At 39.8% G+C, this 18241-nt stretch overlaps 1 long non-coding RNA gene across 3 annotated transcripts in view; it reads right to left on the reverse strand.

Moving 5' to 3' along the window:
- LOC131828193 (uncharacterized) overlaps positions 1–18241 on the reverse strand; it is an 83776-nt gene that overhangs the window by 22703 nt on the left and 42832 nt on the right. For all 3 annotated transcript variants that reach the window (XR_009352282.1, XR_009352281.1, XR_009352280.1), the window contains one exon: positions 13339–13442. This is a non-coding gene — a long non-coding RNA (uncharacterized LOC131828193). The remainder of the gene's footprint in view (positions 1–13338; positions 13443–18241) is intronic.

The following is an 18241-nucleotide window of genomic DNA, read 5'->3' on the forward strand; positions in this document are numbered from 1 at the left end:
GACTCGATCCCAGGACCCTGAGATCATGACCTGAGCCGAAGGCAGCGGCTTAACCCACTGAGCCACCCAGGCACCCCATCCTCTCCACTCTTAAAGTGCCCAAAATACAACTCTCTTGTAAGATAGCAGTCCACTGACATTATCTTCCAAACTGACTTGTAGGACGGTGAGTGTTGTGAGATGTGTTTACAGTGCTTTAGTTCAGCCACAGACACAGTCAGTGTTCAATAAATCACTGTTCAAAAAAGCGCCCTCCCACATATAATGATCATAATTCATCAAAATATTTTAGATTAAAGATGAGAAGGATCAAAGGAAATGGAAGGTAATTCTGTTTATTTAGATGTGCTACCTGATTTCCTTACATAGCCTATGTGAGCCTCACAAGAGCTCTATGACAGTGATGCTATTGTTTCCATTTTACAGTTAGGAAATCGTGGCTCAAATCATATGGGATTGGCTATCTACGGGAATAAAAAGGATTTGATATCGGAGTTGCCTGACTCCAAAGCTGAAGTCTTTCGTTTACTACATGTCTGATGGTTAATTTTATGTGTCAGCCCAAACAGCTAAGAGATGCTGGTAAAACACTATTTCTCTGTGTGCCAGTGAGGATGCCTCCAGAAGAGATTAAGATTCGAAGCAGTAGATTTGAGTGCAAAAGACTGACCTTGTCAATGTGGGTGGTTATCATCCAATACCTTGAGAGCCTAAATGGAACAAAAATGTGGAAGAAGAACAGGTTTGCTGTCTTACTTGAGGTGGATTTTAATTTTCTCCTGCCTTTGGATATTAACACTTGGTTCTCAGGCCTTTGGACTCAGGCTGGGACTTCTACCATCGATTATCCTGGCTCTCAGACCTTCAGATTTGGACTAGAACTACACCACCCGTTTTTCTGAGCCTTCAGCTTACCGATGGCAGATTATAGGACTTCTCAGCTGCCAGATCACATGAGCCCATTCCCTCCCAACACATTTCTGTCTATCTATGTGTATATCCTATTGGTTCTGTTTCTCTGGAAAACCCTGATTAATAAAACATAAATAACATATGTTAATGCATATTAAAATGTGATACCAAAGAAAACTGACCAAGAGAGTGTGTCTGCTCTACCAAAGTCCCCCATAACATTCAAACCTGTTTATTTTTCCATATTTTTCTGGCAACCAAGATTTTAAAATAAAACAGTCCTTTCAACGAACAGCAGTCTATTTCTAGGTATATGCCACCTACTCAGTCAATTTAATAAACATTTACTTAGCACCAACTAAATGCAAGTCACTGCATATGGCCTTAATGGAGATACAAAATGAGGAAGGCATGGTCCTTGCCCTTCAGCAGCTCATAATCTAAAAATATACATTAACAACTCTGAATGGAGGCAGATGGTGATAAGTGCTATAATAGAAGCACTTACAACATGCCAAAGAAGCATAAACCAGGGAGAGATTAATTCCAACCATGGAGTAATAAAACACCTTGGTAAATGTATCTTTCATTATACACCCAAAAAATCTTTTATGACCCAAGACAAAGGATGCATTTCTTTGTGAAATACCAGAGCTTATTCAAGAAACTAATAGACATGGCTTTTGTTAGCAAGAATAGAATTTAACAACAATAAAGACAGCCCTACCTGTGTGTGTTTCCCATAGCAATCAGAGGAGACCCAGGGGCCTATTTACTTAAAGGGCTCTTGGTCTGTTTGGAAAAGACTGTACTTGGTTCTGCCTACAAATCCATGTCCATTCATAGCATTTCTTTTCAGTTCCTTTGTGTGCTTAAAATGAGACTCTGAATAGTCAATCTTGATGTAGGAAATGTAGATTTCGGAGGATACAGCTCAGGCCTAACCAATGAGGGATGAAAGAAACAATTTTTTTTTTTTTTTTTTTAATAAGAAGCAACTACAGCAACTTATCTAGTTGAAACTTTGATTCAAAGAACTTAAACGACTGTGACTGAGGCCAACAATGTTAAATGACTTCCTCCATGTGCCAACTAGATTTATTAGGCTCTGGCAACGCTGTATCAGACGAAAGTCATTAGACTAGAATTAAAAGTGAAAGCACAGACAGTTCATACAATTCCATCATTAAAGGATCAATGTGTAACATTTGCCCTATTTACAGATTGATAGTATGCTGTATCGACAAAGGAAAATGTAGATCATTCACCCTAGTAGTATTTTAGAATAAAGAAATGTCTTAATTAATGTAAAAATACACATATGGTTTATTTTACATAAGTTCCTTTGTAAAAATTAGCAATTTTCTTAAGGAAGATATATCCATGGGAAAAAAAAAACAATGTGAACTAATTAAAGCTCAACGTGTTGCTATTTTTTAAAAGCTCTCTCCCTGGCAGGATATTCAGACCATATAGGAAAGAACAGGTGGAATTTGCCAGAAGCCAATGGGCCAGTGAAAAGTTCTGCTTTTGTGAAATCCCGAATTTGCTTTAGACAGAATGAATAATTGATGAGGAAGTGCCCATGACCTTACCACCTCCCTGTCTCTTTGAACCCTTTCTTTTTCAGCTCTAGCATTTTCCATCTTTCATTCCCCAAAATAAGTTCCCACTCTACGTTCAGAGATGAAAAGCTTCTCCTTGTCTCTGGGAAAAAAATCCTTGGCTACCAATATATTCTTCTACCATAAAAGACATTTAAAATCTTTAAAAATAAATAAATTAAATAAAATAAAAGACTATATTTTGTCCTTTTCTTGGATGGGAACTAGTGGTTTCTTAACGTGTTTAATCTGACCTTTGTCCCAGCCATTGCCATTACGCTTAAACATTCTCGGTATTTACCGGTTATACGCTCCAAATCTGATAACCTGGTTGTTGTCCTTAGAAAAGTGATCGCTTCTCTTTTCAACTCCTGACATCTCCTTCCTATGAAAAGGGCTCAGTTAACATGACTCTGGGCTGCAGTGTGATACTGCTGAGGTGATGTGATTTACCAGACTTAGAAATCTGGGAGGGAAAACTAGGCCTGTTGAGCTCATCTCCAGCTGCTTCTTTCCGGAGCTGAATCTGCCTGCTGAGAACTTGTGTTCTCTGCTTCTCCTTAGCTAAGACTTAGACATTCAGATACTCACATCAGCCTATCCGGATATAGAATTGACTGTGATCAGATCAATAAATTAGCTAACTTTTAGAACCCTGGTAGGAAGTCCATTTGGACCCCATTTGGTTCAGCGGTCATACCACTGTTATTTTCTTTCTTTGTTCTTTGTTTTATTTGTTAATTATTTCAATACCTAGATTTAGAAGAAAACGCCAATCTCATTTCACCTATGAAATGCTCTCCACCCATGGCTTCTGGTACATATTTCTGTTTTTCCTCCCACTTCTCTAATGGTTCCTTCTTTCCTGTTCTTTTATTAGATTTTAATAATTCCTTTTTTTCTCTTCATAAACCTTTCACATGGAATGTATTGTTTCTCTCTTTATTTTTTTCTCTCCCCCCACACACATCGCACGTATGTACATATACATGCATACATATATGTTCATACACACCCATAAACACACACATACATATATCCTCAGTGCACACATAGAGGAAGTTCAATACGTTTTTCTTGCATTGAATACATCTTCAGACTGCTCCTCACTCATACTCATATTTTGTGATTAAAAGTTACTATTAAACCAGGGATTCCCCATCAAAAAGTGGAGTGATTTTAGGCATCCGTAATTTAATCACTGTGTCCAAGCTTTTGCTAATAACTGACTTTGTACAGTTATTAAGTTTCAGAGCTTTGTTTATGTATTCTTGATTAAACCATTATCAATAAATTTCCACAGAAAATCTATATGCCAGCCACCATAATAGGTGAACAAAAGAGTAATGTATGAAACAGACATGGATTATAATACCAGGGATCTTACAGTAGAGAAGAGGGGACAAATACTAAACATCCATCATTACAAAATGCAGCAAGTGGTATGGGGGGCAGGGAGGTGGCGTTATCAAAAATAGCCGAGGAACTAGTTTACACTGGGATGTAAGGAAATGGCTTGCTGGGGAAGTGACGTTTGACCTGGAAACTGAAGAATGGGTTGGATTATACATGATAGGGAGAAATTATAGTTCCTAGAAGGAGATCATAGACATTTGTTTTATTGTGCTTCATAAGTGACATACATGTAGCATATATTCAATTTCAAGATATCAAAGTTATAAAATAAAAAGAAGCTTTATATACAAACTAGAATTATAGGATAGATGGTATTTATTACAATTGTAAGCTTGTATATGTATATACAGACATACACACACACACGCACACACACACATACGTGTTTCTTATAGGAACCCCATGATCTTAACGAGCGGCTAGAATCCAATCAGTCAAAGGCTCTTGGTATCCGGCTTTAAAAAAATCTGAATCTTCGCCAACCGAGAAGTTTTAAAATGGATTTGCAACAAAAGATGCAGCATACACGGCTTTAATCTCCTTCAGCAACTCCTTTGAAAATGGATTTATGGGAGGAAGTTCACTGCAACTCCAAATGCATTGATTCCCAATCCTCTTGCCCTCGAAGTGAAAAGGATGCAACCTCATGAGGCAGAGCGTGAGCCGCGTAGTCGGGTAAGTCTAAAATTATACCTCAGGTATGATTTCTCTTTCCTCATAAAACTGAACTCTAAATTTTAAAGAAATGTTTAGAGTATTCAGAATGCAACCTCTAGACAATATGCTCACTCTATCCCAGAACGGCACATCCTAACTTCATCTCCACGTCATCTGGCAGGTGTACAGGCGTGAAGTGATGGGGGAATGCCTCGCAGTTGCATCGTGTAGCATTTTATGTCTTAAAGCAGCAGCTTAATTATTCATATCATTATCATTGCTTCCCAGACAGACTTTTTTTAAGTTTAAATTATGAAGGCTTCTGACAAATGACAAAATTATTATATTAACACTAGGGCAAAAGACTTGCTGATATTCGTTGAAGTTTAAATGGAGATTCCGAGAATATGTGTAAAATAGACAATGAGATAAACAACAGACTTCATTTGTAGCTCAATATATATTTTGTGGGTTTAGCTTTCCTTAGAAAGGAACATGTGCAATTGTTCACAGACACAAAACAAGCGGTAGCTGCATTTCTCATCTTTGTTAAATAGCTAATTCTGAATTTTTTAACCAAGTAGTGATTTGGGTTTGCCATTTAGGCAATTTCCAATGTTACATGCATAGGAACCACCTTAGACATTGGAAAGGAGCAGCCAGATTTCCATCTAGACGTCACATCCCTCAGTAGCTGAGACTAGAGCTTTGTCCTAAAGGGACTGGTGCTCAGAAAGTGTGGCTCATTTCCCATAACACTAGTTAAGGTTTCAAATACACAGTTAAGAAAGAAAAATGAATAAACAGATTGGACCTGCCAGAGCCTGCATCACCAGTCAGAGAAGCAGAGAAGGAGAACAAAGAGAAAAAAACGAATGTGGCCTTGTCCCATTCCAGAGCAATGCACACGATTTAGGAAAAATTCCGTTCCCTCTGTTTACCCACCGTAAAGACTGATGTCGTAGTTCTGGTAGTGAGGAGAGACATACACTAGTGAAAGCGATCTGACAGAAGAGGACTGCCGCAAAGCACCCCTCAGCTCCTTCTGGCCTCCTCCAAGGCAAGACTGCATAGACACTGCTGACAATGTCATAGGCTAAATTCATTTTGTGCTTTGGTGGGCATGATTTTTTTTCTCCTGATAGAGACAGGAATTCACTAGGGACACCCAGGAGACTGTCACACTCCTTCCATTTGTATGCAAAAACAGATCGGAATGCCAAAGGTGGTGAGGTCCGGGGGCACAAAGAAGTAGTTGCAGGATCACTCAGCCTCCCTTTCTTGGCTGAATCATGGGGCAGGGCCAAGGCAGGCATCCTTCCCAGCTCTTACTAGGGAGAAATGCTCAACAAACACCACCAGATGTGAAGAGAAGAGAAGAAGGGAAAGGAAGGGAAGGGAAGAATGGAAGAGAAGGGGAGAAATGGAAGGAAGGAAAGAGAAAGAACCCATTGCATTTCTTTCAAATTTAGCTTTAAAACGCTTTTCGAACTTCAGGCTGTTATTTTAAGCAGCACCATCCCACTGTGCCGATGAATATAGATTTTGATCCCTCCATGTCTATCTAACACCTCTTCATAAAACACTCTCCCACACTTCACCCCCAAGTATCCCCACCTCCTCCCCCTAAAGAGCAATTAAACCCCATTACCCTTCAGCAGGGCCACTCAGGCACAACGGACACTGACAGCCTGTGAAACTGTCATCAGATAATCACCATCAAGGTGGCTCAGCTTCTGTCAAGAGCAGCCCTCGGAATTCAGCCTGGAGCCCAGAAAGCTGCTCTAGCACTCTCAGGAATCCCATCCACGCGCAGAGAATCCTGACTCCGGGGGTTTTCCCTAATGATGAGTCTCGTTCCAGGAAGAACATCTTCTGGGACATCCCTTAGGGGAAGGGAGCCACCTGCCTTGTCATTTCTCTACCGCTTTACCCTCCACCAGAATGGGAGTCCTTAATGTGGAGGACTCCCAGGACCCTGGAGGGAATCCGAGTGTTGCTGTCATTTACATATCATTAAAGAAAACCCCACGGCAAACCACTAGATGCTATCAAATCACCAGGAGTGAGTCATGAATGTCTTGTGGCAAATCCCAGCCAGCCTTGTCAGTCTTTCTTTTCTCCGGGTACTGCCTGGTCTGAGAGCCCGTTTAGGGACCCCCACCGTACAGTACATTCTGTTCAGTGTTCCTTCTTTACCACCGACTTTGTAAGGTCCGAGGACAGTTTTCATAAGTCACGTCAGCCTATTAACCTTTAGAATATTGGCATTTTCCAGTCTTGCAAGTAAATGAATCTTCTAAGAAGTGGAGGTAGACGGTCCCCAGTGTGCAGCTCACAGAGAGCAGCATTTGAAGGCTTCCAGCCTTGCTCAGAAAGGGCAGCTGCCCCTGGCTTCCCTCAGCACCTTTCAGCAGGCAACCAACAGGAAAAACTTAGTTTCACCTTTTTTCCTCATCTCGGAGAAGCACAGAGAAGCAGATCAATGGACTGTAATTAACAAATATTCATTGAATGCTTGATGTCTAAGTTTCCCACAGAAGAAGGGAAACAAAATTAAGGAGGGAAAAGGAAAAAAAAAAAAGAAAAAAAAACCAGGCTCGTTTACATATTTATATGTAATGAAGTCTATGGCCTTTATATCAGCAATAAATTAATTTTATGAACTCACGGCTTATAAACATTTAGAGAAAAAAATATGTAAGGTAAACATTATCCAGCTCCTAGGCTAAAGAGCTGAAATGGACCCTCGAGATTATCTTGATTAACCTTTTCCATTTACCAGTAAGGGAAACAAGAGCTCCAGGAGGGAGCTCCTGAGAGAGCTGGCACACGGCAGGGGACACAGAGTAAGCACATCTGGATTGGCGCAAAATTAACCAGAAAGTTGGTATCAAAGAATTAGAATGTCGCTGGATTCCTAAGCCTGTTTGGTTTCTTCTGATATTCTTTTTTTTTTTTTTTAAGATTTTATTTATTTATTTGACAGAGAGAAATCACAAGTAGGCAGAGAGGCAGGCAGAGAGAGAGGAGGAAGCAGGCTCCCTGCCGAGCAGGGAGCCCGATGCGGGACTCGATCCCAGGACCCCGAGATCATGACCTGAGCCGAAGGCAGCGGCTCAACTCACTGAGCCACCCAGGCGCCCCTCTTCTGATATTCTTAGACATAAGTTATTTGGCTTATTTATGCAGATAAAAAGTCAGAGAACCAGGATCACTGTAAAATACCTATTTCTACATAATAATAGGGCAATTAAAGAGAGAAAGGGAAGTAATAAATAGGTGCTATTAAACCAGACTAATGCAGAATACAAGGAAGAAGCGCAAGGAGAACGGACCCACTTGGGTGAAAACCATTTTAATATATGTTAGGTATAGAAATAATATAATTCATTATATTATTTGACACAGCTACTTCCAGATCAAGTTCAATGAAAACAAGCATCATACGCGGATGTGCCTTCTAGAAACGTATGTGACGGTGACGCTAGGTACATCTTGTCTCTTTTTAATACAGACTTTCCTTCTCCTTAAGCCCTGTATCATGGGTAAGCCAAGAGATTAGCACCTAAAAGAGGAAAGAAGAAAGCTGTCGTAGGGTCATCCACCTCAGCGGGAGAAAAACTACTTTGGAGAGAGCGGCTGTCTAGGTTTTGAAGGAAAGGGAGGTAGAACCTGGGGAGGAAAAGAATGGCCCGATGAAGGGGTGAGAACTGTTTTCACTTTCACTTCCTTCAGCTCAGAGTATAGGGGGCGAGGTGGTAGAGGACGAGATGCTAAGGGATAGAAACAGCACACGTGGGGTTGGGAGAATCCAAACCCAGAGGCTGAGACTCCACTGCTCTACACACAAACCAAGGGAAACTACACCTTCAGAAAGCCTTGGTTTGGGCGCAGTACTGGATCCAACGTGGTGTGACGCTCCATCATGTAGCGTGGCTGAGCAGGTGCCTGAGCCGTGCACGTTTCAGACAAACATGCACAGAAGCATGAAGGGTGTGTGTGTGTAGTGTGTGTGTGTGTGTGTGTGTGTGTGTGTGTGTCTGTGTGCTGGGGGATAAGTATGCATTGAGCTCATAAGTAGTGAGAGAATTAATAGACTAGAGCAGACGGTGAGTAAAGACAGGATAGGCAACTACGGAGGCCTCTGAAACTCTGCAAATCCCTCTCTTTCTATGTTTCTCTTGATGACTCCTTACTTGTTGAACAGAAACTTGGCTCTACCTTAAGGACACTGCGTCTAAGTGGTGGTGGTGTTCCCTTCCACATTCTCCACATGACTGTCTTTGGAGGTGGGGTAGATGTCCTTGTTCTTCAGTCTCCTTAAAAACCCTTTCCAGGGGTGCCTGGGTGGCTCAGTGGGTTAAGCCTCTCCCTTCAGCTCAGGTCATGATCTCAGGGTCCTGGGATCGAGCCCCGCATCGGGCTCTCTGCTCGGCAGGGAGCCTGCTTCCTCCCCCTTCTCTCCCTCTGCCTGCTTCTCTGCCTGCTTGTGATCTCTGTGTGTCAAATAAATAAGTAAAATTTAAAAAAAAAAAAAAAAACACCCTTTCCATCCAACCCACCACCCACATATACTTCCTTCTCACAGGAACCCACAGACTCAGATAAGTAGAGGGTCGAGCATCACTCCCTTTTATTTCATGAAACTTCAGACGCTGGTTCACTGTCATTCTTGCAAATGCACTTGGGTCATAACTGGTATTTCCTTTTCCACTTGGTTCCATAAGAAATCTTCCAGTGTGCTTGCCTTTACATTCCTTGACTCATTCCTTGATTTCCACATCACTGACCTGTTCCACATCTGCCAGTTGCTCCTGCAAATACCAGAAGTATGTTGACTTTTTTACTCCCACTGGCCTGTCAGCTTGTTGGGTATCTAAGTCACCTCCAAGTAGCCCAAATTTTTCATGGGGTGCTTCCTGGGGTGGAGACCGGAAAATCCTGATTGCATGGAGCACTGGGTGTGGTGAAAAAATAATGAGTACTGTTTTTCTGAAAATAAATAAATCGAAAAAATTTAAATAAATAAATAAATAAATAGTCGTTGATGATGACCTGAAAACTTTAACTGTGTTAGCTGTGCGAGGGTTTGTTTTACTATAGCAGCTGGCTCTATCCTTCGGCTCAGGTCATAATCCCAGGGTCCTGGGATTGAGCCCCACATCGGGCTCCCTGCTTGAGGAGTCTGCTAATCTCTCTCCCTCTGCTCCCCCTACTCGTGTTCTTTCTCTCTCTCTCTGTCTGCCAAATAAATAAATAAAATCCTTAAAAAAAAAAAAAAGGTCCTCATGCTTGCTGTTGTTCCTCCTTGGGCCAGCTTCATGGATGTGCAGTCACAAAGGCCACCTGTGCAGTCACACAGGCCACAGGCTGGAGAGGGTCCCCTGCTTGGTATAAGGCTCTTTCATTGCTATTTTCGAGTTCTTAGTAATATTTAAATGAGAAAAATCCATATTTTTCTTTGGCCTGGGCCCCACTAATTAGGTAGCCAATTCTGCTCCCACTTAGTCACCGTCGTGCGCGTTTGCACATGCGTGCACATACACACTTATCCTCCATTGCACCCCTGCCTCAATAAGAACAAAAATAGCGAATGTGCCATAGGTTTAGTCCTATCATGTGCTAGATACTGTACTTAGAACTTCATAGACATTGTCTTTTCATTTTTATAACAACCCTGTAAGGAAAGACTTTTTTTTTTTTTAAATAGGTTTTTTTTTTTTTTTTAAGATTTTATTTATTTATTTGACAGAGAGAAATCACAAGTAGATGGAGAGGCAGGCAGAGAGAGAGAGAGAGAGGGAAGCAGGCTCCCCGACGAGCAGAGAGCCCGATGCGGGACTCGATCCCAGGACCCTGAGATCATGACCTGAGCCGAAGGCAGCGGCTTAACCCACTGAGCCACCCAGGCGCCCCAGGAAAGACTTTTATTATTCTTATTTACAGGTAAGATATGGAGATATTAAGTCATTTTTTACCCAAATTGGTCCAACTTTTATGCGATTAAACTAGGACTTGAATTAAAAGATTCTAACTTTTAACTGCTATGTTACACTATAGACTTTTTTTTTTTAGTAGACTTCAAATTCTGTGTTAAAAAAAAGTTGGGCAGGGGGAAGAAAGAACACCTTCTAACTTAGTTCTGCTTTCTGGTAGAAAGCAGCATCACTGTTTTGGATCAGAACCATATAAGGTAATCCACATGAGTATTAAAAGCCACTGATAATAATGACCTTTCTTGAGTAAAACATACAGATATGTGGCTTCAGTAAGAGAAACAAATTTATTTTAAATTATACTCTACTAATATTCTACAAGGCAGCTATGGAAACTAAAATACAAGCATGATATTCCCCTTAATCTCCTTAAATATCAAATTTTGACTCATCCAGTTGTTTAACATTCATAACATAATGTTATAGGAATGGCAGATGAATTATTAATCAGAATCTGAAAAAAATTTATAATTACATATTTATAAAAGTAATCCCTATCTTTGGTTCTACACTTACTGAGAAGAAAAGGCAGCTGAATCTTGGCTCGAAGGAGCCAGCTGCCAGTTCTTTTCATTGCAGCAAGAAACAATTACAGATCTGATGCCTTCTAAATATGGTTAAAATGCAAATTAAAAAAAAAAAATTCAGTATTTCTAAAAAATAACCTGAGAAGTAGTAATGAGCTCTGGTGTTACCAATACCAGTTAGTTAGTAAGAAAAAAAGACCACTTATCCATGAAAATTAAAAAAGTAGGTCAATTTCTGTGGATGTCTCAGGTTAACTTCCATTTAACATAGGGTACATATTTCTTCTCATTTTGGACACTGAGACAAGACAAACCACTCCCCAATTAGAGACAGATGATCTTTTGCCCCTGCTTTGTCACCTTCTACTTTAGGATGGATGCTTCTTTCAAATTACCACTTCATCTGCTCCTTACTTTCAGAAGATGAACCACACTTGCTCTGGTAATAAGTCATTTCAATTTCCACTTTAATAATATAAAGATCCCAATGAGTTTCATTTTCCTACACTATTGCATAGCAACAAAAAATTTTCATTACATTTGTCTTCAAATTATTCATGTTTCTTGTAATCAAATTTGTCCTCTTTGGGGATTATTTCTTTTAAATTTTGATTACATTTTCCCATTCACAATAAATCACATCAAAATGATTTTTAGTTTCCCTAATACACACCCAGGACATTAATCTCCTCTTATTTGAGTCATCTGGCAAATGAATCCCATCCTCTCAAAATACTTTCAGAAGCACCTTTTTTTTCTTTTTCCATTTTTTTTCTTTTTCTTTTTTAAGAGGGAGAGAGTGGGGTAAAGGTAGAGGGAAAAGGAGAGAGAGACTCTTAAGCATGATCCTGAGATCATGACCTGAGCTGAAATCAAGAGTTGGATCCTTAACTGACTGAGCCACCAAGACACCCCTCAAAAGCACCTTTCTTAAGACTTCCCTAGTCCAATCCTTTCCTAACAAAGACTGTTGGGACCGGATGCCTCTGATAAGTTTCCTTTTATTGTAACTCTAGCTACACCATATTGTGTAATAATTGCATGTTTTCCCATGTCTTTGATCTCTGTTGCATAGAGGAGGAAAAATAATTTTCCCTCTACTCTTCTCAGTTCTTGGCTAAGACCTTTGTAATAAAACCCAGATTAACAAAAGAAAATTAGAAGTAAACATGTGTACCTCACAGACACATGAGAGATACTCAGGGAAAAATGAGTAACCTAATGAGGTGACTTTAAAATTCAGGCTTAAATACAATACCAGGAAAAGGGAAAGAGGCCTTAATAGGGACATGGAGGTCTCTTCGGGGTATGCGAGTTTTAGGAAAAATGGATGGGCCTTTCAAAGAATGGATGGGAGTTGTGAGAGTTGGTAACAATGTGTCTGGGTGTGGTGTGGCTTCTATTCCATGACCCACCCCCACCCCCACAGTTGCCTTGACAAGAGTCAATCTTCCCTGTTTGATGAAACTCCTGGGGAGGAGACAGTTGAGTTCTTTTTGGAGGATGTGTCTTTAGGTAGATAAGGAGAGTTCAGAGAAAGCATGTCCCTGCACTTACTGTTTTTTGAGTGCCTACAGCTCAAAATCACCAGGATGCCTAAGTGGCATATTTGGGGATGGCGTCTCCTGAATTCCTGTGGTCATATCCTGCTGTCCTTCCGTTCCTTTCGCAATCCAACACATGGTAACAAATGTTTGTTTGAAGTGTGTTGAAGAAAGTATACATCTCAGGGAATGTGAGGGAGTTATTCTTAACATCATTGTATGAGGGACTTTTTACCACTGTACAATGGTTGAATCACTGCACGGTGTTAGGACACACTGTGTTTGATAACGAAACTCCTAATGATGATCAGAAGATCATTTCCAGCCTTTGTTTTGGCTACACAGGCTACTGGGGTCAGTCAGCTGGAGCCGCAGCTACTATGGGTCCTGGACAAAGTTTATACTCAGTATTGGAGAAAACGTCTTTTTAACATTTTGTCTTCTGAGTTTTTGCTTTATTTTACAAAGGAGAGATGTTAGAAAAAATGCCAACAAAGTTAGTTCCCAAATAAGTGGAGATTGTTACATAGTGTTTGATTCCTACAGTTTGACTCTTGGATCTTTCTTTGGAATAATTTAAGGTAATCTATAAACTGTTTACTTATAACACCAACCATCCTACCAAAACACAACCTGATGATTCCTTTAGGAAAGACCATTCCTGAAGCCGGGCACTTACCCCTCACCCCTACAGAATCATCATGGTGAACCTCTGTTCTTCAAAATACTCCTCGTATAATGGCACGTAGGTTGTCCTCATGCTCTGAACTTTACCTGGGCCACCTAGAAATGTTGAGAATTTATGGATTTACTACCAGAGTTCTAAAAATGGTGTGGTTTTTTTGTAATAAAGAAGTTTATTAACCTGTAATTTTCAGAGCTTCAAATGTATATGTGCAATAATATAAGGTTTAGATATATAGTAAATTCTGAGTAAAGTCATAAAACTTTTAAGAATGGTAAATATGCGGGGCACCGGGGTAGCTCAGTGGGTTAAAGACTCTGCCTTTGGCTCAGGTCATGATCCCAGGGTCCTGTGATTGAGCCCCACGTCCAGCTCTCTGCTCAACAGGGAGCCTACTTCCCTTCCTCTCTCTCTGTCTGCCTCTCTGTCTACTTGTAATCTCTGTCAAATAAATAAATAAAATCTAAAAAAAATAAAAAGTTGTTAAAAAAAAAAGAATGGTAAATATGACATCTCTATTCTTTGCTTACATATTCATAATAAGTAAATGACATCGAAGCTTGCATGTCATGATGTATCTCCCATAAGAAAATCTGTCTACTTCTTTCAGAATTCTTTGCTCACTGTTTTCTTCGTACTTACTGAGTTTTAGAAAAAGCTAAAATTTCTGTTGGGCTATTTTCATATTAGGCAGAAAATGCCCAAACATATTTGCACAGGTTTGGAGGCTATGGGAGAAAATACAGGCTACAAAGCATTCTCGAAATTCTTTCTTTGAGATGTGCAGGAGGAGTCTCCTCAAAAAGATAGGCCAGCACCCTTCAGAAAATGTGAAGCTGGGACACAATCAGAAGAGCTACAATATGTATTAAAATGCAAGAAAAAGAAGGAAGTGGCTCCCAATACAAGCCTCAAAACTAAAGTTTTGAGGACAGATGTTTTCAACTGCAGATGTTTGTCTTCTATCTAAGCTACTTCTCCTACGGGCAACTATCAATTCTGAACAGAACACCAGCAGCAGTTGATTTATTTAAGACAGGTAATGCTCACTTGCAAGGCCAATAAGACAGCTAGTCTGGTAAAAATTTGCAGAAATATAGAAACACAAAAATGAAATATTCAGATGAAACCTACTACTACTTCAGAAAATAGATTCAAACAACCTGAATATTAAAAAAACAAAAACAAAAACCACTTTTCATTAGTAAAAGAATTCTTTCTCTTTCCTAGTCATTTAAAATTCAGAACATCCTGTAATTATTGTTAAATATTCTGACTGGTGACATGTGTTGACACATCAGAACATTCACTTTATTTAAGTGACCTAATAATCTATCATTTGTATTTTACAAAACAGAAAGAGAATTTTACATCTCAACAGTTTAACCACGGGTACAGATTCTTTTATGTGCCAGTAATTTTGATAATATTTGCTCATAGAAAACAAATATAAAGCTTGTCCCGGTCGGATCTATAAACTCATTTATATGAATAATCACCAACAGATTATGACTAAGAGGTAGCCGCACAAATCCATGGGCTGTACAACTGAAGGGAGAAATTAAATCCATCGCAACAGCCCAATTCAAACTAAGCAAATTCCTCTTCTCGCCGCTTCTCACATTAAATTGCACAAGGTCATTTGACCACCCTGAGATTGCCTGAATTACCAAAGTAGTAACTACTAAATTCCTTGCGTCCTTTTACCTAAATTAGCTGTAGCAGTGGCCACTCTTGAGACATGCATTTGACTTGGACTTAATACAGTCCCTTAACAAAACTGCAGAATGACCCAATCTGGCAGACCCACTGGGGAAGAAAGACAGCCTATTGACAGCTCCTGCTGGAGGAGTGGTTTATGTTTCCTAGCTGTTAACAACATACAGCTGTAACTTCCAATATTCTTGCCAGACCTCATGTTCTAAGTTCCTGGTTATAAAAACAGAATCATTATAACCTAAAGAATCCCTACAAATACAATCCGATTCTAGCTGTCTGGTATTTTGGACTCTAAGAAAAGATGTATGTTTTCTATGCATCATGGTGTGGTTCAAAGTTAGAGCTCTGATCCCTTTGGGGTTTCTCCCATCACTCACAGCATATTGTAGTTAAGGAAAAGGATTAGCCAAGAGTAATTTTTATAGCATAAAGGTCTGTTTCTGAAAGCTTGTCTATCTTTTGCCTCTTATACTGTTCCAACACAAAACGTTCCTAGCAAAAAAGCTAGAGCCTCTCTTCTATTGAAGAGTTCATCGCCCAGAAATCAGAATATATTGCAGCTCTTCCTTATTTAAGTCCCTTGAGAATTCTTCTAAACATGGAATTTTTAGTTACTTTTACTTTCTATCTAGCTCATCCACTTTCAGTCTGAGCTTTTTAAAAAATGTTTTAATTTTTTTTTTTTTTTTTTTAAAGAAAGAGAGAGTGTGTGTATGTGCAAAGAGGGAAGGGGCAGAGGCGGGAGAGAGAGAGAAAAAGTATCTCAGGGAGGTTCCATGCTCAGTTCAGAGCCTGACATGAGGCTTGATCTCAGGATCCTGAAACGTTGACCTGGGCAGAAGTCAAAAGTTGGATTCTTAACTGACTGAGCCATCCAGGTGCCCCTCAGTTTGAGCTTTTAATGATTACTGATCACATCCAAAAAATGATAAGACTGACCCCAAAACCTATTTTCTTTTCCAAGTTCCTTCTCAAACTCTACATTAGGTCATAAGATTCCTAATCAATTCTTCAGATGCATTGTCTTCTCCACGAACTTTATTCACACTGTTTTGAATAGGGGTGATATCGAACCATCTTATTTGGCAGTTTATAGCAACTACTGTCACCTAATTTCATGAAGTTCCTACTTAAGCTCAAGGAGTTGCTTCCATAACTAAATAAAGCCAGTACACATGGGAAAAGTGGCCAGTATACATGGGAAAAGTGGGTTTGCCTTGTTGTTAACAGGCATAGACAAGCTAAAGCCCCCCAAATTTAAAAAAAAAAATCACTTAAAAAATAAAAATTCAGGCACCTGGGTGGCTCAGTTGGTTAAGCAACTGCCTTCAGCTCAGGTCATGATCCTGGAGTCCTGGGATTGAGACCCGCATCGGGCTCCCAGCTCCATGGGGAGTCTGCTTCTCCCTCTGACCTTCTCCCTTCTCATGCTTTCTCTCTCTCTCTCCCTCTCTCTGATGGATAAAGAAAATCTTTTAAAAAAATAAAAAAATAAAAATTCAATAGAACCATAATTATGATTTTTTAATCAGAAAAGTCACATTAATTTCATTCATTTGTTCATTCATTTATTTATTTATTCCTTCATTCAAGAATTCGTTCACTCAGCAAATGTTTACAGAGTACCTATTTGTATCATTTTATAGGTTCTGAAGACAAAGCAAAGAAAAAAGTCACAACATTTGCTTTTTAAGAATTTATATCTTAGCAGAAAAAGAATAAACTGACTGAATAAAATATGAAATATGTCAGCTGGTAATCAGTGTCATGGCAAAAATAAATTAAGGAAGTAGAGTCCAACAGTCAGGGTCAAGGAGGAAAAGGGGCAGAAATGAATGAGGAAGGTAATAAGGGAAGGACCCCTTGAAAGGGGGGCAGTGAGCACATACCGAACAGAGATGAAGGAACAATCCAGGCATATATCCAAGGAGCATTCCAGGAAGAGAAGGCAGGTGTGTGTCAGAGCCAAGGGAGCCAGAGCGAACCCAGATGGAGATGAGGAAAGGGCAACAAAGAAGAAGGCAGGTAGGGGGGAGGAGCATGAGCTCACACAGTCCCAGGGCCTCGCCAGCCACGAAAGGCATCTCCGGGCATTGGGTGGGGGGCGGGGGGGCATTGAGGGGTTTTGAGCAAAGGAACAACATGGTCTGCCTTAGCTGTCCTGATGACTGCTGCTGGGATGAGAAAAGATTTGGAAGGACAAGAGCAGGACAGAGGAGCCTTCTTACTGTCCAGGACGGGCAGACAGAACTTTTCATCCATCCTTTTCTAATGAGAACTCTCAGCATCTGTTTCCTCATGTGGCAGAAACCAGTGTACCTGCTGTGTCTTCCAAAGGGAAACTCCTCCACAAGTACCATGGCAACTTCCTGTGTGTTAAGAGTCATTCTATCCGTGCAACCAAGGCTCCCTCCGGGCATAAATGTTTTGAGAGAGCTTCTTAATTGTGCTTAATTAAAGAGCATGTAAACAATCTTAATTTGAGATGTCTATTTGAGGATGGATTTTAATTATTTAATATTAAATTTAAAAACCCTCCCTTATAAGTGGAATTTTTTTCTCATATGAAAGATGGATATAGCTACATTCTCTGGATTAGACATATGGTGTGGAAGTTTTATAACCAAGAAAATGTAAGCAATTTAAATCTGACACATGCTTAGAATTCTATAATATTGGTATTAAAGGTATATGCCTTAAAACTCAGAATTATAGAAGAAAAAAATTTAAATATCTCTGTGTTTCAGGGAGGTTTCTTTAATCTATGAATTACCATAGGATTCCTTCAAATAGAAAACTCCCATAGTGAATTATTAATATATTATCGACATGTTTATAGAAATGCAATTATACTTTAAAGATTGAGATTTCTAAGCTGGGTTATAAGGGCTCATTACTAAGTTTCCTGAAGTCTGCAAAATCCCTGAAATCATGTGCAAAATTCTGTGTTTGTATGTGCGTGTGTGTGTGTGTGTGTGTGTGTGTGTACTATGGATTTTTCCAGAGTGGTCATAGATTTCACCAGAGTTTCAGAGAGCATTTTTACCCAACAAATTTAAGAACTATGGTACAATCGGTAGAAAGAAAAGATTGTAGCAACAAGAAAAGTAAGAGTTTAAGCAGATATTTTACTGTTTAATCTGAGAGATTTTTTTAGGGTCTTCTAAGTGCAGAGTAC

The sequence above is a fragment of the Mustela lutreola genome, chromosome 3, assembly GCF_030435805.1.
Source record: "Mustela lutreola isolate mMusLut2 chromosome 3, mMusLut2.pri, whole genome shotgun sequence".
NCBI lineage: Eukaryota > Metazoa > Chordata > Mammalia > Carnivora > Mustelidae > Mustela > Mustela lutreola.